Source organism: Lissotriton vulgaris, chromosome 10, assembly GCF_964263255.1.
Source record: "Lissotriton vulgaris chromosome 10, aLisVul1.2, whole genome shotgun sequence".
Classification (NCBI taxonomy): domain Eukaryota; kingdom Metazoa; phylum Chordata; class Amphibia; order Caudata; family Salamandridae; genus Lissotriton; species Lissotriton vulgaris.
The window spans coordinates 470612735-470637191 of record NC_141698.1 but is presented as its reverse complement, the minus strand read 5'-3'; the positions used below and the strand labels follow the sequence as shown (position 1 = coordinate 470637191).

Genomic DNA, 24457 nt, shown 5'->3' with positions numbered 1-24457 from the left:
TTCACAGTGCAAGAAGCAGAAACACAAAATGGTATTTTAAATACCTTTTTATGTTTCTGCTCCTCGCGCTGAGAGAAAGCAGAACGGTATGCCTGGTGGGGGGCCGGCAGGTGGGCGGGTCGGTAGGAGTGGCTTGCCCAATGCTGTGGGTCCTGACTATTTGGTCGGCCCTCTGGGGCTGACCAAACCAGTCATGCGCACTCTCCATTTTCTATCTGTAGGTTGCATGCAGCCTACATAGAGAAAATGGTCACTCTACAGGTGCCTGGCTGGGCACCGTCCTCACCAATCACATTGTTGCCATTGCAGCGTTGTGATTGGTTTAGGAGAGGGGAGGGAAGATGCCTGCTTCCTGATGTGGCACCCGGCCAGGAGCGGAGGCAGCGTGTGACCTGGTAAAGTACCTTTTTACATTTATTTTTAAATCTTAAATCCCCCCACCCACGAGTCTTACGAGCTGCGACTGTTCTTACTTACACTTTGCCAACTAGACACCTAACGTTGACTACAAACTACAGCTCCATTTTGGGGATGATTTCATTCACAAGATTCCAGCTTGTTCCCTTTCTCTCATTCCCTCCCGTTCTTTTGTTCTGCTACATCTATCGCTTTGAGGTGGTGTTAGATATAAGATAAAGTACCTCATATTGTACATTTAAAAAATAATGTAGGTAACTCAGGGCACAAGTCCTGAAAAAAGAATTGGGGGGACGCTGACATCATGACAGGAAGTGACGTCACGAAAGGTGGCTTGCACCATCAGACTCATTGCCTCCCCTCGCTCACCCCTTAGATGTGTTTGCATCAGAGAAGCCAGCACATGAGCAGCGGTCTGAATGGGCTCCGATCTCGCCCCAGAGAGGCCAAAGAGTGAATGTGTGGCTCCATTTGCTCCAGTTATCGAGCTCCCGGTAAAATAAGTGGGGGACGCCATCCACCCGCGTGGTACTCCGACTCGAGCCCTGAAGTAACTTGAGGTCCTGCTTAAGGTCTTCGAACACCAAGGTGACTTAAAATATCCTTTGTAACAGGGGGCAAGGTTGAGGGGGTGTGGCCAACCGCCTAAGATGGCGGACACATAAGCGCAGAGCTTCCGGGCCAAGCCATTTCATCCTGATTTATCCTCAAGTAGTGGCTTCATTCTGCCACTACACAAAGATGCCAAACCTATTTCCTGTCTCCGGGAGTGTCGAGCCTGGTTTGTGGGACGGACCTGTGGCTGCGTGTCCTGGCTTTGGAGGTATGTGGTGTCAAGCAGTTCTGCTCATGCTGTTGCAGTGGTAACCCTGCTCTTACACTGACCGCTCCTACCGGAGGTGCTCCGTGGAAACACCGGCCGGAGGAGACAGTAGAGGAGGGGCTGGCCTGCGACTGAGCCTGCACTTAGGGCTGCGCTGGAACGGTGGTTGCTGGAGGCAACTGCTTACCCTGAGGCGGCTGAGGCGGCTGCGGTGGCATGCAGCAGAAGGATCGCTTTGGGAATCGTGGGTGTCATTGTGCCCAGGATTTGGTCGACTGCCTGGGACGACAAGAGACCTCCAGTCTGGTATGAGGCGGCTGCACCCATGAGGGCCTCTGGATCCTGTGCCGCCCCTGCCTTCTCCTGCGGGCTGTTGGGCCTAGACCAGGTGCAAATTGGGACGTCTATGGCCCTCCTCGAAGGGGGGGGGGGGTACCACTTAGCTGAAGGATGTTGCATCGACTGTATTACTTGATTACTACTAGCGAGTGAAGCTGCATGGTTCGGGAACCCCAGAACCAGGCCCCTGCCACTGAACAATATGAACAATATATCCCCCCCAACTCTTTGAGCATACACTGACTCCCGCTGCCCCGGTACGACTGAAAGACAGTGGCGTAGGGGGCTCAGTGTGGTGGGTCCACTCCTCCTGACCGCACTGGCTCAGCAGAGAACTGCTGCAGGCAACCTGGACCATAAAGTAAAAAAAAATGACTCCAGTGGAGACCTGAGGTAATGTCACGTTCCGCCACGGAGCTGTCTCACATGTTTGTGGCAAGTGCAACTGGCACTGCACTGGCTAATAGTTCTGTGCATTTGACCGACGCGCCCCCACTGTTGACTGCCAGTCTGCAGGCCGTGGAATTTGTGTCCAGTCCCAGAACAACATTTCCCCTTTTAGAACTGTACCATTTCAGATGGAAATATAACTGCAACACCACGGGCGAAGGCTGTGGCGCCGTGATCACCTGTTGTTTCTTTTCCTTGTGGCCTGCTGTGGGACGCTCGAGGAGACTGCCTATCCCAGAACACCTATGAGTGTGCAAGTCCTAGTGAGTGGTGGCGATTCCAACCCCTTGGGGATATAGTGAGACACCATGGGCCACATGAGGGGAAAGGTAATGGACCCTACGGAACACGGCCGCCAGCAGATAAGGGAAGCTGAGGGTTCCTCCACCGAACACACGGAGGAGTGCATGCCCCACGGTGATAAATCCACCAGCTGACGATCCCCGGGGCTACAACACACCCCATAGTGACCCTTATCCTCAATTACAAAGACCAAGACGCTGTCCTCAGATGTGCACGAGAGAAAGCACCCCTACGCTATGATAATACACATATTTCTTTGTTCCCAGACTATACATTGTTGGTTCATCGTCAAAGGGCCTCTTACCAAGAGGTGAAAAAGCACCTTAGATCTCTAAAACTCAAGTACGCTATGCTCTACCCAGCCCGGCTAAAGATCCTTTATGATCAACAGTCTTTTCTTTGAAACGCAGAGTTCCGCCTGGGCATGGCTCGAGGATACATTCCCGGAAAGACCCTGTCCCAGGAGCAGGTGCAGGAGGGAAGACGGATAGCGATACAGTAGCCACTGCACTCCGGGACGCTGGGCTGCAGTCTGCTGAGGAGTCATCGGCAGACACCACGGTGCATTTGAACTTAGAGAACAGTCTAACCCTTTTTACTATTGTAGCTCCACAGATGTCACATGAGCTATTGGGATGCTGACTTATTTACCAGTTTTTATGTGGTGCATGATGGACGGTAAGGTCCATTTGATTGCATGACCTGTACTTTCATCAATTGCACACATGTAATGTAAGTAAACTAATGCATGTAAATGAACAGGTCTTGCCCCAATCACTAACACTTCCTTCTTTCATCACGACACTGTTTCTGAATTCTGATCACCAAAACTCTACTTCTTCAACTATTGCTAATCACTAGGTTGCAGGAGCTGCTCCATACCAATAAGAGACAGCGTACACACAATGGTTGCGCTGGAGGTCTCAATGCTTAATACTACTGGGAAGCATATATGTCCCAAAGATGGAGCAGGATAAGTTCCATGCACAACTTACCAAAGCACTCGCAGACTGGACTATGTACCCCTGAATAGTCGGTGTGCTGGATATATACTTGGACCGTCACACCCTTCTTTTTCCGGGGCACAGCTGCCATTCGACAGGCCAAGGTGCTTCACACATGGGTCTAAGGGTGGACTGTTGCAGATGCCTGGTGTAGTAAAAATGCTGGCATGCATGAATACTCCTTCCACTCCCCACCACACGGACTACATACACAACTAGACCATATCTTCTGTACCACCACCCCTTTATCCCAAATAAGGCACACCTCATATCTTGGGTAAACGATATTAGAACACAATCCCCTAGAACTTACTTATCCTGGGATCGGATTCCTACACCGGTCCCCATTTGGAGGCTTACCCTCTACTTGTTGGAGGATGGGGTGTTTCTTGACAACTTATCCAGCACTATCAACAGTTATTTTAGTGAAAACACCAACACAACCTCTTCTTGAATAACTGAGTGGTAAGCATTTAAGGTTGTCATCAGGGGCACTTCGATATGTGCCGTGGTGGGGGTACGTCAAACAGTCCATAACAAACTGAAGTCAGTAGAAGCGACACTGGGCAAACTGGAATGGGCAGCAGTGCTAGATGCACAAAATGATGGAACGCTCTAGGCTGCACGCATCAATTATGCCGAGCTCCAAGCGTACGTAAACAAAATTCGCATGGAGGCTAATACTACTTGCCCAGATGCCGAAACCAATCCCCCCATCGACCTCCATACTAGAAATAAATACTCCAGCACAGACTGACGTTACTACGCAGTTAGAGATCAAAACTGCATTTTGTGGCTATTGTGAGTCACTATATGGGTCTCCTCCCATTATAATGTCACATGAAATGGATGACTTCCTAGACAGTTTAACGCTCCCACGGGTCACTGCTGCAGACAGGAAGGCTTTGGCCGTGCTAATCACCTCTACAGAGATAAAGGAAGCCAAGTGGGAACTACCCCGAAATAAAACCCCAGTTCTGGATGGCTTACCTGTACAGTTTTATGCTACATTCACTACCCAGTTAGTCCCTCACTTAGAAGGGCTATATCAGGCAACGCTGCAAAAAGGTGCCTTGCCCACCACTACAGGACAAGCCCTGGTGACCTCACTACGGAAACCCGGAAGTGACTCCTTAGATATTACAGCTTATCTGCCCTTATCGCTTATAAACACGGAATTTAAGATACAGAGCGAGGTGCTGGCCTGCGACTTCTTCCATTATTCCAATACTTATACATACGGACCAGTGCGGATTTATACCAGGCCGGAGCATCTTCTTGAATATATAAGAATTTGGTGCCACCCTCCTTGAGCTATATGTGGCAGGATGTATTTCACTCGATCTATGTAAGGCGTTTGACTCCCTAAGCTGGGAATATATGTTGGCTGCCTTGAGTAAATATGACACCCCTCTGCTGGATTAAATTGATATATGCATCTCCATATAGCTAATGCATATTCAATACACAGGGACATGAGACAGCGTTTACCAATATCCCTAACATTGTTTGTCTTGGCGTTAGAGCCTCTTCTGAAGCATCTACGCCGGGGGACCCCTGGTTGGGGTATCCCATTGGACCCTACTAGACACACAGTGTCTGCATATGCTGACGATATAATATTGTATGACATTACCCTCACTGTTATCCTCCATGCAGTCGCTGATACCTTTTCATTAATTGAATGTATCACTGGATTGGCAGTAAATGCGAACAAATTGCACTCCTTCTACTTTACAAGCGACCCTCAGCCCCAAACGGCTGCATTTGGAGACCAAATACTTACCATTGCGTCTAACACTTTCAAATATTTATGTACACTAATGTACTGGACGGCCCATGACCTATTGGAGGGGAACCTTCTGAAAGTGATCGCCTCAGTGCCCTCTGAGGTGTCCTTCTGGACAACCCTCTCACTCTCAATTGCTGCGCCCCTAGCGATCTCAAATATGGTGATGCTTCCGGGTGTGTTGTACTACTTTACCAACCTACCTACGGTGGTCCCGACACATTTCTTCACAGTGTTAAACACATTACTGATAAAACTGGTCTGGGGAGCTGGCAGGCAGTGGGTGGGACTATCTAAACGCAGCTACTGTCTGGGTTAGTTGGGTCAGTTGCAGCAGCTTCCGTATTGGTTAGCATGCCTAAATGCTCTCTCAAGGTGCCCTACACAAGCTGCTATGCCCCACAGCTTGGGCTCCCGCTACGGCACCCGTATTATTGAAAATCGCCCCTGAATACTGGTAACAGGCCCTGAAATATGCAGACCAGACTGTTCCTTATGCTCCTAACATACCCCCGCTGGGACTCCCTTTTCCAACAGGCACGTTGACACAGACTATGTTCTTGGGAACACACGTGTGTAACAATGATACAGGAGCTGTTTTGGGATGGTATGCTGTTGAATCATGCTGACTTTATACGGGGACTGCCGGATTCACTGTTTCTAACCTATGCAAAAATTGTACAGTACATAAAGTCACACTGGGCCCCGGACGGAGCAGAAACCACAACTGCGGGAGAGGTGGTAGCGAATCTGGGGAAGTGCCTACAGGACACGGAATGGACAGCCAAACTTGAATTCTTAAAGAAAGTATCGCATAACTCAGGGTTCAAATTCATACAATTTAGGAAACTGCTCAGGGCCTAACTCACACTGCACCGATTGCATGCCATGTTCCCGACGGTGCTTGAAACATGTCCAAAATGCCCGGAGCAAGACGTGGACCTCGTCCACATGCAATGAGCATTTCCTTTGCTCACTTTTAACTGGTCACAAGTAGGCTCAGCACTGCAAGGAACGTTTGGGGGGAACAACTGGAGACTAGCTGAGGGGGTGTCTGTTAGGTCTGTACCCGCCAAAAAAGGACATTGGGCAGACACAATTTGGTGATCTAGCACTTCTTCTAGTGAAGCCCTTATGATGAGAAATGATGAAAATCTGCTGCCCCTTCAAATATAACAACATGGAGGGAGGACGTAGTGCAGTGGGGCTGGGCGGAGGGAGGATCACTTTGCAGAGAAGAGTATTGGGGCTTAAGGAAAGTACCAATTGCAATAGTGTGGGACACCCCCCTAGAGACCTTTAAAGCTCTGGATACCCCAGATACAGCTACACCAATTGCATAAATCCTAGCTTGAGTAAGTCTCATGGGCTTTTTGGAGCGATTGCTGTAAACATTCTACTGCCTGCATATGGCCGGCCTAACACTGAGCACACATTCTTACATGCTCCATTGCACCCTGGACATTTCATCATAAAATAATATACTCTACTTAATTGCACGGAGGCACTTGTAACCTTTGAGTTACCAATGGTCCTTAAGATGTGAGCATTGTATGTTTCTACCTGCCAGGAAGTGGGAAAGGGGGCAGGGGGAGGAGAACATTTTGTAATATTAGTCCTTAGTGTCACATGACACGATCCACTTGGCCATGTATACGTATTTGTTTCACAATTAACTTATGAATATTATTCGCTTATATATGTATCATAATTGTGAGCCTTGTATACACCATCCAAAAACCTAATTAAGTTTGTGCAAAGAAAAACAGGGGGCATGGTTGAATAACGATTGAGCAGGATGTTTCTACTTGATCCCCCTACTAGGCCTTGGTGCCCATTTAAAAATCCTTAGTCGTCCGCATAAGCGGGCAGCCCAAATTAACACAATGGAGGTACCAGCTACAGTGAAGCAGTTATATGCATGTAGCACTTGATGTTAGGAACCGAGGCAGTATAAATCACCAAACAGCATTAAAAAAAAACACATTATTTAGTCCTCAAATAACATCAATAATCGTATTTTGACTTGGTTAGGCAGCTTAAGCAGGCAATTCAGAGGACTTTATCAGGACTTGCTATTCCTCCACTGATCGTTCTCTGACGTAGTTTTTTCCACGCAATCCTTACCCCTTTATCTGCCCAAATAAAACAGCACAACATCCCTTGTAGTTTTTAACAATGTCCACGTTGAACTCCAAAGTGATTGTATCGAAAATAAATGTAAACTTAAGTACAATGGACATTTTCGATCAACTTGATCTACCTAGAAAGGATAAAGGGAGACTTGTCCAAGTTCTCAGTAGCTTTATAGTTTCTATTTTTGCCTTTAAGAGATTTATCTGAGCCAGGTCACTAAGATTCTGTATCACCTGAATACCAAAGTATCTAATCTCTTGTTTCACCAAGGGGCTATGGCCCACATGCATCAAAGTCCGATTTTGCGATTCCTAATTTGCGATTTTTACCGAATCGCAAATAAGGAATCGCAAAACGGGATGCATGAATGAAAGTGCATAATATTTGCGATTCGGTAAAAATCGCATTTTTTACCCAATCGCAAATATTATGCGAATTCCAATTTGCGATTTCGCAATTCCCATTGATTCCTATGGGCCAAAAGGCCCATAGGAATCAATGGGAATTGCGAATTCGCAAATTGGAATTCGCAAAATGTTAATGCATTCCATGGGTGTAGGGGGGGGTCCAAAGGCCCCCCCCCCCTGCACCCCTGAAATGTATTTTTAAATGGATGTTTCACACACACATGTCCTAAGGACATGTCTGTCTGTAACATGGCAGTGTTTAAAATGCTAATTTGAGCATTTTAAACCTTTTTCCCAAATTACCACGAGGTTCACCCTCGTGGATAATTTGCCCCCCCCTAAATGCGAATTCGCAATTTTTAAATTAATCATGCATTGCTTTTAAGGAATCGCAAATTTGCGATTCCTTAAGAGCAATCGCATTTTTGGAATTCGCTAAAAATAGCGATTTTTCCAAAAATGCTTGATGCATACTAAAAAGGTATTTAGGAATCGCAAACGGCCGATTTTAACGAATCGCACCGTTTGCAATTCCTAAACAGCTTGATGCATGTGGCCCTAAGACCTTTATTGTTCAACTCCATTATTTCAATTTTTTGCTGATACTTTACCAAATTCCTCTAATGCTTTAACAATCTCTAAGTAGGATGTTTCCATATCACTGGTATAAATCATCTGCATAAAGATCCACCTTCTTTTCCCAGCTTCTATATTTAAAAGGTCAAATATTTAAATTTGCTCTTATTTCTGTTGCCAAGGTGACAAAGGTCATCCCTGACGTGTCCCATGTTTGATTTTTATCTGATTTGTGAGATTTCCATTTACCAGAATTCTGGCAGTGGATTATAATATATCGCTGGCACTGCCCTTGAAAATGTCTCCCCTAAATCATGCTGCCCAATCAACCAATGTAGAAAGGGTCAACTGACCCTATCAAATTCTTTGGCAGCGTTGAAAGTAAGGATTGTCAGAGGGGTTTTACTTGTTATGGCTAGGTCTATTGTTCCAATCAATTCCTGGGTCAAATCATGCAGATGTCTCCCCTTTATAAAACCCTTTTGGTCAGGATATATTAGTTGGCCAATAACACTCTCTAATCGTTTTGCCAAGATTTGCGTATATATTTTATAATCTGAGTTTAAAAGAGAAATTGGCCTGTATGATTCGCATAGTTTGGGATTTTTATTTGGTTTTAGTATAATGCTAATTAATGCTTCTTCCCAGGTGTGTGATTATTCTTTTCCTTCGAAAAATGCACTGTTTATCAATTTCTTAACCTTGGGGCCAGTTCCTCTTCAATAACTTTATATAGCTCATTGGGGAAACTGTCTGGGTCTGCTGCTTTCCCTTTTCCCATTCTTCCCATTCCTAGTATGACTTCTTCTAAACTTATCTCTGCACTTAGGAGTTCTGTTGAGGCGGGAGTCAAACGTGGGATATCTGTCCCCTCAAAATGGCTCTGTAATTGATCTTTAGATACAACTAAGTCTTCGTTGTACAAGTAAAGAACCATGCAAAGGCCTCTACCAATCTTTGTCTTCCTTAAACAATCTTGCTTTTACGATTTAGGATCTTAACTTTCAGCAATATTTTTCTTACTCACATCCAATTTAGTTTTCCACGCCAGAAACTTCCTACAGCCCTCTCCATATTTGTAGTGGGAAATCTTACTAGCCTCCCATTTCTTTTTTATTTCTTCTACAAAAAAAATTGATAATCTAAGTTTCTCTTCCTGTAGATTACCCCGTATTAGAGTCTGGGCTTGTAGTGGGAAATCTTACTAGCCTCCCATTTCTTTTTAATTTCTTCTACTAGAAAATTGAATAATCTAAGTTACGATTCCTGTATATTACCCTGTATTAGGGTCTGGGCTTGTGTGTTCAAGGGGTTCTCTAACTCCTTAGACCACCTAGGGCCAGATGTAGGTAAATGCATGTCTCCGATTCCTTAATAGCGAATTTTAGGGAATCGCTATTAAGGAATCGCAAAATGCCATGTAAGTAGGAATCGCAATATTTTTTGCGATTCCTTAATATTCCTTAATTGTGAATCGCAAATTGCGATTCGCAATTAAGGAATATCTTCCCATTCATGCCTATGGGCCAAGAGGCCTATAGGAATGAATAGGAATTGCTCCCGCAATTTGTGAGTCACCAAGAGGCACTCGCAAATTGCGAGAGCAATTTCAAGGGTGCCAGGGTTCCAAACGGACACCCTGTTGCACCCCTGAAATGTGCATGTGTGCACATGTGACGCACATACATGTCCTAAGGGCATGAATGTGTGCCACATGGCACTTAAAAAAAGCAAAACAGTGTATTTTTTAAAGGAAACCGCTAATTACCACCAGTTTGAAGTTGGTGGTAATTAGTGATTCCTTAAGACTAAAGTGCACTTTCTTATGTGCTACTTACATTGCATTTAAGGAATCGCAATTTGCGATTCCTTAAATGCAAGAGCAAAATAAGGAATCGCAATTTTGCGATTCCTTATTTTGCTAGTAGGTTTCAACCTACCTACATTGCTCGCTGCAAAATAGCGATTGCAAACTATGAAATTCTACGAATTGTAGCGTTAGCGCTCGTTAATTGGCCATCTACATCTGGCCCCTAGCGCTCGTTAATTGGCCATCTACATCTGGCCCCTAGTTATATTATATAGTAATTTCTTGATTTTGACTTTCCTCTCCCTAATGTAATTTATTGAGAGACTGATTAAACATCCCCTTATAAAAGCTTTATATGTGTCCCAAACTATGTGCATCAGAGCTGAGAGTCTGTTAAACTGAAAAAATTACTTTGTGTCTTTCTTTGAAATTTGGACTACGTTGGTATTCATTAATAGTACATGATTAACGTCCATCTCTTTTGGTTCAGGGGTTGATTGAGTATAAGTGCCAAACTGACCGCTGAATGAACTGATAAATGCTCTACTATATGTTTTATGTTGGAAACTTTATTGCCAATTCTGCTAGCAACTAAAAAAATTGATTCTTGAAAAGTGCCCATATTTTTTGTTATTAAACGTCTATCTCTTATCCTTGCTTCCCTTTTCCCTCCAAATATCTATTAAACCCAGGTTTTCCATCATGAATTTTGAAGTGTTAACTGTATTCCTGGGGGACGATTTATCAAGGATTGCGGTCAATCAGAACATTAATGTCCCCCCAATATAATTGGGGCATTTACATCTAGGAGGGAGTCAAATAGGTCCTAAAGTGGTAATGGGTGTTCGGTATTGGGGTCATAGTATCCTACAACTACAATCCAGTTTTATTTGTTTGTATTTTTTTATTGAGATTTTGCCAAAAACAGGCCCCCGAAGAGGGGTGATACATTATATGAATATCAATTTTCACACATTTGGGGAGTGCATAGCAATTAAAGGAGTTACAAAACAGTTTTCTTCTGTTACTGTCATTCCGGACCTCAGCTAGTTGTCCGATATCCGGGGGCCCATGGACATATAAAATGGGGAGTGGGGTGCACGATTGCAAAGTGTTTGGTATCCTGGTCATGGGAGTGCGTGGAGGTGCAGGTGACTGTATATATTGTCCCCATGTGTGTTATTGCAGATGTGCGACCTTGTGATGGCTACCAACTAGGGAATGTGCGCCGGTTTTGGAACTTCCGGCTAGTAACTAAAACCTTGGAACCGTAAGGGAAATTTTTCCTGGTGTGGTGAGATATTCTAATTGTGTATGGCGAGTTGGATGGGAGCACGGAGCTCTGTTTGTGGAGGGTGTCGTGGCCGGTGGGCTTAAGATCGGAGCCAAACGGGGGGAGGCCTCCTGGGTGGAGGGGGGAAGCGGGGGGGACGCAACCCGTCAAGGGTGGCGGGCATTAGATTCCAGAGGGGCTAATGGTCAAACTGGTTCGCCTAGCGCTTGGGGGGCTTATGTGTCAGGTGGTTGAGTGGGGTGTAGCGGAACTAGAATCCAGTTATCATACAATTTAACTTTAGCTATGGCCCATCTACCCCTTTTATCTACCATAGATTCCACCAGGTGTGCCTTAATAGATTTTTTAAATAGAATCACCACCCCTTTTGTGCAGCACTCCTGATCTGTGCACACATAGTGTTCAATCCATGTTTGCTTTTTTGTAATTTTACTCCATTCTCCTTTCAACAGATGTGTCTCTTGTATTATTAGTATCTCGCTATTAGACAGCTTCCTGTATTACAGACTGTTTTTCCGCCTTCTAGCAACCCTTAGACCGTTAACATTCTAAGTTAAAATGTACATCGCCTTGTCTTTAAATACCCCTATCATTTCCTGTCTTAGTGTATACAACTAAGAGGTATAGAGTCCCTGTCTCAGAGGAATCTGACGCTTTTGTGTCAATGAGGACTTTCTTTATTATTTTTTCCCCCCATTCTCCACCACCCTATGCTAAACATAACAAAAAGACTTTCTACGTGCCCTTCCCCCTATCCCTCCCTGGGAAACCCTCCCTCTTATCTTAAAGTGTCCATTTTAGGGGTACTTTTTTCTGGAGTCCTCTGACCATTCCGGGATTAATTAAACAAAGTTGTTATTTATTTTTTGGTGTGCTTTGATCTGATCAATCAACATTTCGGCTTTGGCTCTTTGATATTATGCACCTTATTACTCCACATTACCTTTATGTGGCTGGAAAACGCATTTGAACAGTGGCACCCAAAAATCTAAGTTCTGGCATAGATTTGCCCAACTCCCATTGGCTGTCCTGGATTGTCCTAGAAATATCTGATCTAGTTCTAAAAGTCCATTCTCCCCTGGTATATGAACCTGCTTTGATGGCTTCTAGTAAGATTGTCTCCTTGAGCGTGTATGTTTTAAAGTTTACTAAAATCTTCCTTGGTGTCTTCCTGGCTGCAGATTTACAGAAAGGATCTCAGTGAATGAGCTGTATATCTTCTTCTAGTGTGTCAATATTGAGATGTGGGATAAATTCCTTTAGTAAACCTATCACAGCTTTTTATGTCGTCCCTTCAAAGCCTTCTGGTACATTTAAGATCCTTTTGTTCTTTCTCCTCGTGTTTTTCTCCTGAATCTCAATCTTGTCTCTTAGATCCTTTTCACTAACCCTAAGAGAAGAAATGTCTTTTTGGTTTATTCCAACCTCCTTATTTATGTTTTCCAGTCTCTCCACTAAAGAGTTCACCTTACATTCCAAACTTTCACAAACCTCATGTATCGTCCCCTGATTCTTTCCTGATATAGCAAACCGTTCTTTTATTTCACTGAAGAGAGATGCTATCATTTATTCCACCTCTGCATGTGCCCCCATTTCTATCTGCATATGCGTTTCTAAGTATACAGGATACTCAACAGGTGGAGTTGGACTGTTTTCCTGCGGCATTTCCTCTATGCCCTTATCCGCCAATACTTGATATCTATTTGTTATCTGTAGATCTCATGGAGTTTCCATAACATTATCATTACTGGTAGGTTTGTTCCTCGTTGCCTCTGCCTTATCTGCCATACATGCTTGAGTCTGAATTGGTGACCCCTTTCCTTGAGTTTGAACTTTAAAGTAAGACTGCAAGGAAGGGGTTATTTTAACAGGTGCAAGGGATTTTGGTCCCTTTCTCCCTCCTTATTTTCCTGTTCTATGCCCCTCCAACCATTTGTCAAGCTCATTTGGGTCTGGATGAAGGGTGTAGCATCCAGTGGAGCCTGTGTATTTAAAGGTAGTTCTGATGTAACATGATTTGCTAAAATGTGCTTATTTTTCAGGGCTTATCTGTTGACCTGCCCCTTTGGACCCCCCGCCAGCCTCAGTGTTAATATTTATACTTGAGCTATCCACCTTCTTCTCTGGTACTGGAGGGGTGCTGAAAACTCCTGCTGGTCTCCTACCGCTTTTTTTGTTGTTGTTGTCATAAATATGGACTCATTGCTTTGCATAGGGAACTGGCTCCTTTGCCGTACTTCCTCCCTTGTTTCTCTCGGTTCATATACCTTCTGTGCTACACCTGCTGGGACTCCTCAATAGCAGATTCTACTTGAGGCTAGCCGGTCCCAGGAAAGCCCTGCAGCAGCATTCACCCACACTCCTACACCACACTGGGGGGGAAGTGCCTGCAGCTGTCCCGGCTATCCCAGCTGGTTCTCGTCTCAGCATCCCCAACCGCCGCATGCATGCTATGCGGAAGCTGCCAAATTAACGTTCTCTGGTTACTCTGCGCCCTCAGACACACTCTGCGCCGACCAGCTCCCCACAATGCGCCGCACACTGCTGTACGCTGCTGCAATCTTCCTGGAAGGTGAGAGAGCTGGCGACCTGCCGACCTACCTAACCGCCGGCCGCCATAACCCCCACCACCAAACGATTTTTGACGTGAAGAGCCTGAGGCAGGAAAAGATAGCGGCTGGCTCTGAAGATTGATAGAGCCAGGGAGAACACCGAGGAGAATGCCTCTGGTGGAGCAGGGGTTTGAGAAAAAAAAACTATTCGAATTAATACACCCATAACATGTACTAGCAGGAAGTAGTAAATAAAAACGAACGTGCACCTTACACAAAAATGAGGGAAATAGCTTTGCTCATAAATGCACTAACGTGTAATAATATGTGTAAGAACTAAAAAACGTATCTTAAGTATGCTATGAAGAAAACGAAAAATAATGCATGACTAGGCCGCATGTGCATTTCGTAGTTGCATGTTGCATCCTGCATTCAAACAATAAGTAATGCTGCTTTCTGCATTAAGCTATGCTAGGAAACCCCCTAACAGGGAATAGTGCAACGGAGGGGGGTACACAGTGAAAACTACATTGTCATATAATTAATAAAATGTTCATTTTACATTTGCTCGATGAAAACGCCATTTTTCTTAAATTGTCCGAAGAGGGAGGGGTGAACTGAAGAGTGAATCTGATCTGTCAGAGGGAAGACAGATGCGCTGTGCACAGCAGGAGAGACATACAGGTTGAAGGCCAATGTGACGAATGTCTGCCGAGTGATGGAATCAACCGTGGGACCAGAGTTTTATTCTGCGGACATTGTCAAAATTATGAATTAAGTTGTTTAAATGTATCATGTGTAGAAAACGTAAGAACAAGCCGAGAACCAAACTGTGAGAAAGGATGTAGAACAATAAAGTCACTAAATTGTACGTGAAGTCACCATGGTGTGACAGAGCCACCCACTAGACCCTCCAATTATCAGTTTAGTTTCAAGAATTGTTTCAAATAATGTGGGACGAACATGTAGGTTTTAGGGTATAATTTGGGTGACTTTAGGGGTGTGGTTTAGATTTGCTGGGAGGAAGAGAAATCAGAGGAATGTGTCGTTGATCGTCGGTTTGCAGAGAGGCCTAGCTGTATTCCATCCTTGTCCTGCTCCTGAGTTCTGAAATCTTTGTTCCCTGATCCTATTTCAGGGACACCCACCATCACCTAGGCGGAGGGGGTGGTTTTCCCACAGACCATTAGGTTTGTATGTTTATGATTCATACATGCAAATTACTTGCAAATGTATTTTGTCTCCGAAACTTATGTCTCTTTTCACCTATCCACTCCGTCATAGACACATTAAACGTATTATTTAGATCAAACTTTTGTCTCCTCATCTATCCTCTCTGTTAGGTTTATTTTGTTTCACAATGGATTATGCTGAAAATGTTGTCTCTTAATCTATCCACTCCTCTTTTCATAATGTCTTTGCTTATATGATGAGTTTGTATTCATTTTAAAGTTGCTGATGTTTTTCTCTCCCCTCTGAATTACATTATTTGCATTTTTGCGATCGTATGCAGTGAGCATTCACCTCGTTATTTTATGGGATAAAGTTTTATTAACTTTACAGAGAGTCTGTGATTATTTAACTGACTGAAAGTTAGTTAGACAGTAATATCATTATCATCAACTATTCAACTAATTGGTCCATCGACCAAGTAGAAGGAAAGTTGATACATAAAATAGATAGGTATATTGAAAATTCACACATGGATTTTAGAAGGCAAAATATTGATTGTATGTAAATTGACACCAGCACATCAGGGATTTGGGTGAATGTGTATGGGCCATTGTTCTGTGATATTATTGAGTATTGATTCCTGATCAGGTATTGGCCTCTCGCTCAATCACCTCAGATCACAAACCAGTGAAGATTGTACAGATGCATAGCCAAGGGTTGATACAGAGATGGCGGGGTCTAACACTGTGTCAGCAGAAGGAACCGACAGTGGAACTGAGTAGTACGTCATTACGGGACTTGATTTTGCTGCAGCACTTTGAAAGTGCCAATATGAAAAACTCAAATGTTGCCTTGAACTGCAGAGCAGTGACATGGGGACTTGTGTCATAGTTGGTTTCGTCACGCTTGCACTCTTAGATCCCCTTTATTTACTGCTGTTGCGTGCTCCAGGGTGTACTCTCCTTCAGAGTACAAGAACAACAAATCAAATGCGTGACCCTTAATTGAGTGACGTCCCCTGGTCACAGCGTAATGCCCATGAATTGGGTTGTAAAGTTCCACAAAAGTTTTCAAAAAAAGCTTACATTTCTTCAAACATCTTTATTTTCCTTGTTTCCAAAGTCATTTTTTCAAAACGAATAATCCAGCCTTCTGGAAAATTATTAGGGCGTCCAATGCATTTCGGCTATGCAATAGCCTTCATCAGGGACGGGATTCTACAAATTAAATAATCACATGTAAGGATATAGCAGGGACTCAAATGTCAAATTCACAACTGTTAAATTGGTAAAGTCTCAAAAACAGTACATAATGTTAACTCATAAATGTCACCCCGTGGATCGAAGAGAAAACTAATACAAAAAATACAATTGGGGTTAAGTTAAAAACTCAAAGCAAGTTGTGTTAAGACACCTCCACCAGATATTATAGCGAGAATAAGCCATGCACACATAGTAGAAAAAGACGGTCCGAGCGTAGTTACAAGAGAAACCCTTTGCATAAATTTAGTTCTAAACCATAAAGAGAAAAGTATACACCCGCAGAAAAAAGTATACACCCGCTTACCGGTTAGACTGAAAGAAAACTCCTACACGCCATTTGCGGAAGTAGATTTCCAAAACAGGTGCGAGGCACCGGTTAAATCACCACGCTGACAGTGAATATAGAAAGTGGACTAAGTCCCTAGCCAAGCAGAGAAAGCGATCAACGTAGTATAGAAGGCGGACCGTAGTCCGTAGTAAATATAGAAAACGGACACTAGTCCCTAGTCATGCAATGAAATCACCCAATGTAGTAAAAAACGGACGAAAGTGTGTAAACAATTAGTTCAAGCGGCCATGATAGACAGGGGTGAGAACGTGTGAACAAAGGTGAAGTAAGAAGCAAAGGGTGTGTTCCTCATGTTTACAAAAACTCTAAATGACAATATTGCAAGTATTATCATATATAAATGAAAAAATGCAACTGTATCATATTCATAGACAGTGAACACTGGCTAAATGAACAAATAAAAAACTAGAAAATCAAGTAAAATGGACTAAAAATAAACGGTTTCAAAATTAAACGAAATTAGTCACAAACATTGTGATTGAAAAAGGCAATTATCAGAAACCATTTACAGTCCATTGGGATTTAAACGTATCATGATATAGTTCATAGATAACAACTGAATTCAGTCCGATCATTCATTCCAGTTGGTTTAAGGGTTTCCAATTTGAAAATCTAAAAGTTTTCTCTTTGCAGCAGGTTCTTATGGTTGTCAATACCTTCACGTTTTTTTACAATTTCTAGAACAGTAAACCTGAGCTGACTGATGTTGTGTGAAGCTTCACAGAAATGTGTTGCAACTGTAGATTTGGTGTACTTGTTACGAATGTTCGACTTATGCTCGTTTAGTCTTACTTTCATCTTTCTCTCAGTCTTTCCCACATATCCTTGCCCACAGGGACATTTCAAAAGGTATATAACATTCATAGAATCGCAAGTTGCTGACACACGTAATTTGATCTTGAATCCTTTGCTCGGATGTGTGATAGTATTCCCTCTGATGATATTGTTGCAGTGACTGCAGTTGTGACAAGGCAACGTACCATGAAAAACTTCATTAGCATTCTCTGTTCTAGATTTAATCATGTTGCCTAAGTTCGTTCCCCTTTGGTATGCAAACAGAGGCATTTCTTTAAAGATGTTATTGAATTCTGTTTCTTGGGATAGTATCGCCCAGTGTTTTGGGATGATGTTCTTAAAAGCTTTACTCTTAGTTGAATATTTCGACACAACAACAATCCTTGTGTTTTCTTTTTTTGGAGCTTGAGTTAGTAAATCCTTTCTCTCTCTTTGTGCACATCTCAACTTAGCATCATCTAGTACTTTTTGGGGTATCCTCTACTTTTGAATCTTTCTTCCATCTCATTGATTCTAATCTCCAATGTCTCAGAGGATGATACAATCCTTTTTACTCGCAACATTTGCGAGTATGGCAAATGAGTTTTCAATGGGTTGTTGTGGAAGCTGTTATGATGCAATAAATTATTGCGATCTGTCGATTTCCGATAGATGTCTGTTTCAAAATGCGACCCTTTCCTGTGAATTTCTACATCCAGAAATGTGATCCTGGAGGCGTTAATCTCAAAAGTGAATTGAATACGTTCATCACGTGTATTGAGTACACTAATGGCATTTCTTAGTTCTGGTTTTGAGCCTGTCCATATGATGAACATATCGTCAATATATCTCAATATCATTTTCGTGTTGGATTTCCAAGGTTCCTGATTGAGGATGTGTTTGGTTTCGAAATGTTCCATATACAAATTCGCATAGACTGGGGCTGCCGAATTTCCCATGGCAGTCCCGGTCAACTGCAAGTAGAACTTATCTTTCCAAGTAAAATAGCTGTGGAAAAGTGTGAAATGTAATAGTTCCATGAGGAACACTTTGAAGTCTAATTCCATCTCAGTGTTAAGCAGGGTATGTTCTATTGCTTCAATTCCATCCTGGTGGGGGATGGACGTGTACAAAGATTTGACATCCATGCTACATAGCGTGACCTGTTCGTTATCTTCCAATTGGACCTTTCCTAGTTTCTCTAAAAAGTGAGTCGTGTCCTTTACGAATGTCTTCATCCTCATCACATTTGCCTGCAAGTGTCTATCCAATAGTTGACCCACTGGTTGATGTATGCTCCCAACTGTTGATACAATGGGTCGAAAAGGAGGGTGAACCAAATCCTTGTGTATCTTCGGCAACATGTATATTGCCGGACTCCTGGGGTAGTTAGTGATCAAAAATCTTTTAATTTTTTCATTGATTGTCCCTTCATCAAAAGCTTTATTGATAATATCCTTCAGAATCTTTGCAAATTGATCTGTGGGATTGTGATCCAACAGCAAATATACTTGTTTGTCCCCTAGGTGTTTTTCTACTTCTTGTTCGTAATGAGAAACATTCATGACAACTATGGCTCCTCCCTTGTCAGCTTTCTGACAGATTATATGCGGGTTATTTGCAATTTTCCGAAGTGCATCAACCTGTTTTTGTGTGAGATTATGTTGTCTTGATTTTCTCTTGAAGCTCATTTTTGATAATTCTGCTTTAACCAAGTTCTCAAAAATGTCCAACGTTTTATGTGACACAGGTGCCTCATAAGTACTGTGTGGTGTCAATCCCAGCAGTTGGTCTTCTTTAGCATCACTTCTATCCGTTATAATGTTATCAAAAAAATGCCTGAGACGTAGTTTCCTCATGAGTTTATAGAAGTTAACCTCCAGTTCTAATCTATTTGTTTCCATAGTAGGGACAAAGGACATTCCTTTTTGCAAAGTTTTAAGGGTTATATAATCAAGCTTAGTGTTGGAAATGTTGATGACTAAGTTGTTTGAGTCGTGGTCTTTTTGGGTTTGTCCTTCTTCTTCTCCGCCGCTACACTCCTGGTAATTGGTGGTTCTTTTCCTTTTCCCTTTGCCCCTCCTGGGTCTTCTTTTTCTTGCCGGCCCTCCTCTAAAAAAGGCTCTTCTCTATTTGCCTGTGTCAGATTTTGGGTGGATCCTGAGCTCTCAGAAAGTTGTTTGCCACTTGTTTGTTGTTGTTGTTGCTGTCGGGGTCTCCCACTGGTTTTGGGTCTTGCAGATTGGTCGCTACCAGTTGATGACGTATCAGTACTCTGTGTATATGGCTTATTCTGTCTACGGTGGGCGTACACCTCTGCCCAGGTGTACACCTCCCCGAGTTTATAGTCCACAGTGTCCCGTCTTAGCTTCCTAATTTTTCTGTCATTCACCTCCTGGGTATGTTTTGTTAAGTGGACATTAATGTCCTCCAAGATCTTTGCCCAATCTTCAGGTGGTGTACTTTTGGTGAGTTCTTCAGCTATTGTTTCAATTTCTTTCTGCAATTCTTCCAAAATAACGGATAGTTCCACTATGATGAGAAGAATGAGGTCCAAAGAACACTTGTTCAGGATAGCGAACCACTTTTCTTTGAACTTTAATGAATTTTTACACAATGAGGGCTTAAGGGCAATCCTTAAGCCCCGAGGAATTCGAAGTGCTCTATGGTATTTTACCAATGTACTGGCATGGAGCCTTTGGTTAATTGCCCGTTTCGAAAGGTAGATTAGTTGCCTTATGTTCTGCTCTTTATTCCTGTGTGACGTGGTCTCTGATACATCCTCATGGATTAAAGAATAAATGTGAGTCGCTTCCTCCGCTGAGAAAGCGAATGTTTCTGCTCGTTGATCAGTGATGTTGAGAATATCCTCGTATTGCATCTCCGTTGTAGGTGCCAAGGGTGTGGCTCAGGAAAAGAAATGACAAAAATGGTTTTGTCACGCTTGCACTCTTAGATCCCCTTTATTTACTGCTGTTGCGTGCTCCAGGGTGTACTCTCCTTCAGAGTACAAGAACAACAAATCAAATGCGTGACCCTTAATTGAGTGACGTCCCCTGGTCACAGCATAATGCCCATGAATTGGGTTGTAAAGTTCCACAAAAGTTTTCAAAAAAAGCTTAAATTTCTTCAAACATCTTTATTTTCCTTGTTTCCAAAGTCATTTTTTTTCAAAACGAATAATCCAGCCTTCTGGAAAATTATTAGGGCGTCCAATGCATTTCGGCTATGCAATAGCCTTCATCAGGGACTGGATTCTACAAATTAAATAATCACATGTAAGGATATAGCAGGGACTCAAATGTCAAATTCACAACTGTTAAATTGGTAAAGTCTCAAAAACAGTACATAATGTTAACTCATAAATGTCACCCCGTGGATCGAAGAGAAAACTAATACAAAAAATACAATTGGGGTTAAGTTAAAAACTCAAAGCAAGTTGTATTAAGACACCTCCACCAGATATTATAGCGAGAATAAGCCATGCACACATAGTAGAAAAAGACGGTCCGAGCGTAGTTACAAGAGAAACCCTTTGCATAAATTTAGTTCTAAACCATAAAGAGAAAAGTATACACCCGCAGAAAAAAGTATACACCCGCTTACCGGTTAGACTGAAAGAAAACTCCTACACGCCATTTGCGGAAGTAGATTTCCAAAACGGGTGCGAGGCGAATATAGAAAGTGGACTAAGTCCCTAGCCAAGCAGAGAAAGCGATCAACGTAGTATAGAAGGCGGACCGTAGTCCGTAGTAAATATAGAAAATGGACATTAGTCCCTAGTCATGCAATGAAATCAACCAATGTAGTAAAAAACGGACGAAAGTGAGTAAACAATTAGTTCAAGCGGCCATGATAGACAGGGGTGAGAACGTGTGAACAAAGGTGAAGTAAGAAGCAAAGGGTGTGTTCCTCATGTTTACAAAAACTCTAAATGACAATATTGCAAGTATTATCATATATAAATGAAAAAATGCAACTGTATCATATTCATAGACAGTGAACACTGGCTAAATGAACAAATTAAAAAACTAGAAAATCAAGTAAAATGGACTAAAAATAAACGGTTTCAAAATTAAACGAAATTAGTCACAAACATTGTGATTGAAAAAGGCAATTATCAGAAACCATGCACAGTCCATTGGGATTTAAACGTTTCATGATATAGTTCATAGATAACAACTGAATTCAGTCCGATCATTCATTCCAGTTGGTTTAAGGGTTTCCAATTTGAAAATCCAAAAGTTTTCTCTTTGCAGCAGGTTCTTATGGTTGTCAATACCTTCACTTTTTTTTACAATTTCTAGAACAGTAAACCTGAGCTGACTGATGTTGTGTGAAGCTTCACAGAAATGTGTTGCAACTGTAGATTTGGTGTACTTGTTACAAATGTTCGACTTATGCTCGTTTAGTCTTACTTTTATCTTTCTCTCAGTCTTTCCCACATATCCTTGCCCACAGGGACATTTCAAAAGGTATATAACATTAATAGAATCGCAAGTTGCTGACACACGTAATTTGATCTTGAATCCTTTGCTCGGATGTGTGATAGTATTCCCTCTGATGATATTGTTGCAGTGACTGCAGTTGTGACAAGGCAACGTACCATGAAAAACTTCATTAGCATTCTCTGTTCTAGATTTAATCATGTTGCCTAAGTTCGTTCCCCTTTGGTATGCAAACAGAGGCATTTCTTTAAAGATGTTATTGAATTCAGTTTCTTGGGATAGTATCGCCCAGTGTTTTTTGAGGGGGGGGAAGGGTGCCAAGAAGATTGATGGTGTGGTGCATGAGCAAAAGTGAACGTCACAGGAGAGAGTGAACGAGCAATTGGTGAATGAAGCAGAGTTGGTTTTGGACTATCAGGAGGAGAGTGATAAGTGGGAGGAGGGGGAGCTGCGTGATTAAGAGGAGGGAGTTAAAGACCTCCCCGGGTTCCCGGGGGGGGGGGGGGGCAAACAAGAAAATTGAAGTTTTGCAGGAGAAGACTACGAGCAAGTGGAAGGTGGTGCACCAGAAAAAGACCAGCTGCCGGGTCAGCGACAAAGAGACACAGGGAGAACCCTCAGGTACGGGGGAGTGGTGGTCCACCTGGGGGGATGGTACTATCCTACCGGTTGGTAGGTGTGGGAGAAAGAAAGGTACAGGATACAGAAGAAGCACGAAGCAAATGGGGGACAATCACGCTAGGTGGGGGCTGGTGTCCAGACGGACAACATGGAGGGTGCGGACGACAAAGAGGACAAGACTGGGGACAAACATCAGAAAAAAATGCCATATATGGTGTTAGCGATGCCCTTGAGTTCCCATCTATCAGATAAGACCCGTGCCAGGATATAGAAGCACGAATATGTAGATGTCTTCAAACTGTTACACCGGGAGATACAGTCTAAAGAGGGTTCAAAGAGGAAGAATGGGAATTGACAAGACGGCCAAGGGGGCCAATCACTATGGAAAACTAGACCTCAGCGTTTTTCTTATTTTTTGCCAGTATATACTGCGAAAAATACCTGGACAGAGCAATTGCTCTGCTGAAATACATGAACGTAATCGGAAAAGCTCAGATGCATTTCGGGGGCCCTGCATGGCCTAGCTATGACAAGGAGTTTCGGGCATGAGTTAGCCTCAATCCTGATAAGCCCTGGGGGGAGGTGGATCAAGAATTGTGGATGCAGTGGATGTCATCCACTCAATCAACAGCATCTACCCATACGTGAGCGGTCAGCCAGTGACCTATCTGTCCTTTCAACTGTGTCCCACCCAACACAGGGTGGGTCGGAGTAACGTGGAAGCAGGGAGTACCAGTGGGCCGTCCAAACCACCAGGGGCAACAACAGGTGCCTCTTGGAATTTTAACAAAGGGTTCTTGTAAATTTAAGTGCGAATGCTCCAAGTGTGGGGGCAGATACCCACTTGTTAAATGTTTCACCTTGGTCACACCAAGAGAGCAGTGGCGGGCAATAAAAGGTAGGGGGCAAGCTGGAACAAAGGGTCCCTACTCCAACTAAGCTGGACGCCATGGGCCCATGGCTCTCGGTCTACCCCGACAGGGAGGCGACTCTGCGCTTACAATGGGGTTTCCAGGAAGGTTTTCGAGTGGGGTATCAAGGTTCTAGAGTCAGGCGAATGGTGTATAATTTGAAATCAGCCAAAGAACTACCTAAAGTAATAGCAGCAAAATTGGGAAAGGAAGTGTAGGAAGGGAGGTTGGCGGGTACCTTTACGGACTTGCCATGTGAGGACTTGATCGTGTCACCGTTGGGGGTGGTGCTCAAAAAAGACCCGGGGGAGTTTCAAATGATTCATCACCTCTCATGGCCGGAGGGGGAATCAGCCAATAATTTCATCGTGGAGGATGACTCTAGGGTTCTGTATGCATCGGTGGATGACACAATCTGTCTGGTGAGGGTTTGTGGGGAGTGAGCAGAAATGGCCATGTGTGATGTCAAGTCTGCTTTCTGCCTGTTGCCTATTCATCCAATGGATTTCCCACTGCTGGGGATGCAGTTTGACGGGGCCATTTATGTGGACAAGGTCTTGCCCATGGGGTGTGCCATATCCTGTGCACTGCTTGAGATGTTCAGTACATTTCGACAATAGGTGTTCATCAAGAAGAGCGGTCACAGGGAGGTGTCACACTACCTGGACGATTTCTTGTTTGTGGGCAAAGGGGGTTCGGGAGACTGTGAAAGAGCTCTACAGCAGCTTGAGGATTTGACAAAGACTTTCAGAGTGCCACTAGCACCTGAAAAGACAGCTGGGCCCAGCTGTAAGCTGACATTCCTTTGCATTGAGCTGGACTCCGTGCAATTGTTGGCACGTTTGCCCCAAGATAAAGTAGCTGACATGCTGGTTTTCCTGGCAGGCAAAAGAAGATCGAATTGAGGGCAGTGCAGAAGTTGCTGGGCTTCCTGAATTTTTCATGCAGGGTGGTGAGAGCTGGGAGGAAATTTTGCAGACGGCTTTGCTGTGTCGGGTGCGGTGTTGCCACATCGCAGG

General features: G+C 43.4%; 1 protein-coding gene across 1 annotated transcript in view; it reads left to right on the top strand.

Moving 5' to 3' along the window:
• LOC147685416 (syntaxin-binding protein 4-like) overlaps positions 1-24457 on the top strand; it is a 1262048-nt gene that overhangs the window by 274194 nt on the left and 963397 nt on the right. The gene's annotated exons all lie outside the window — the stretch shown is intronic.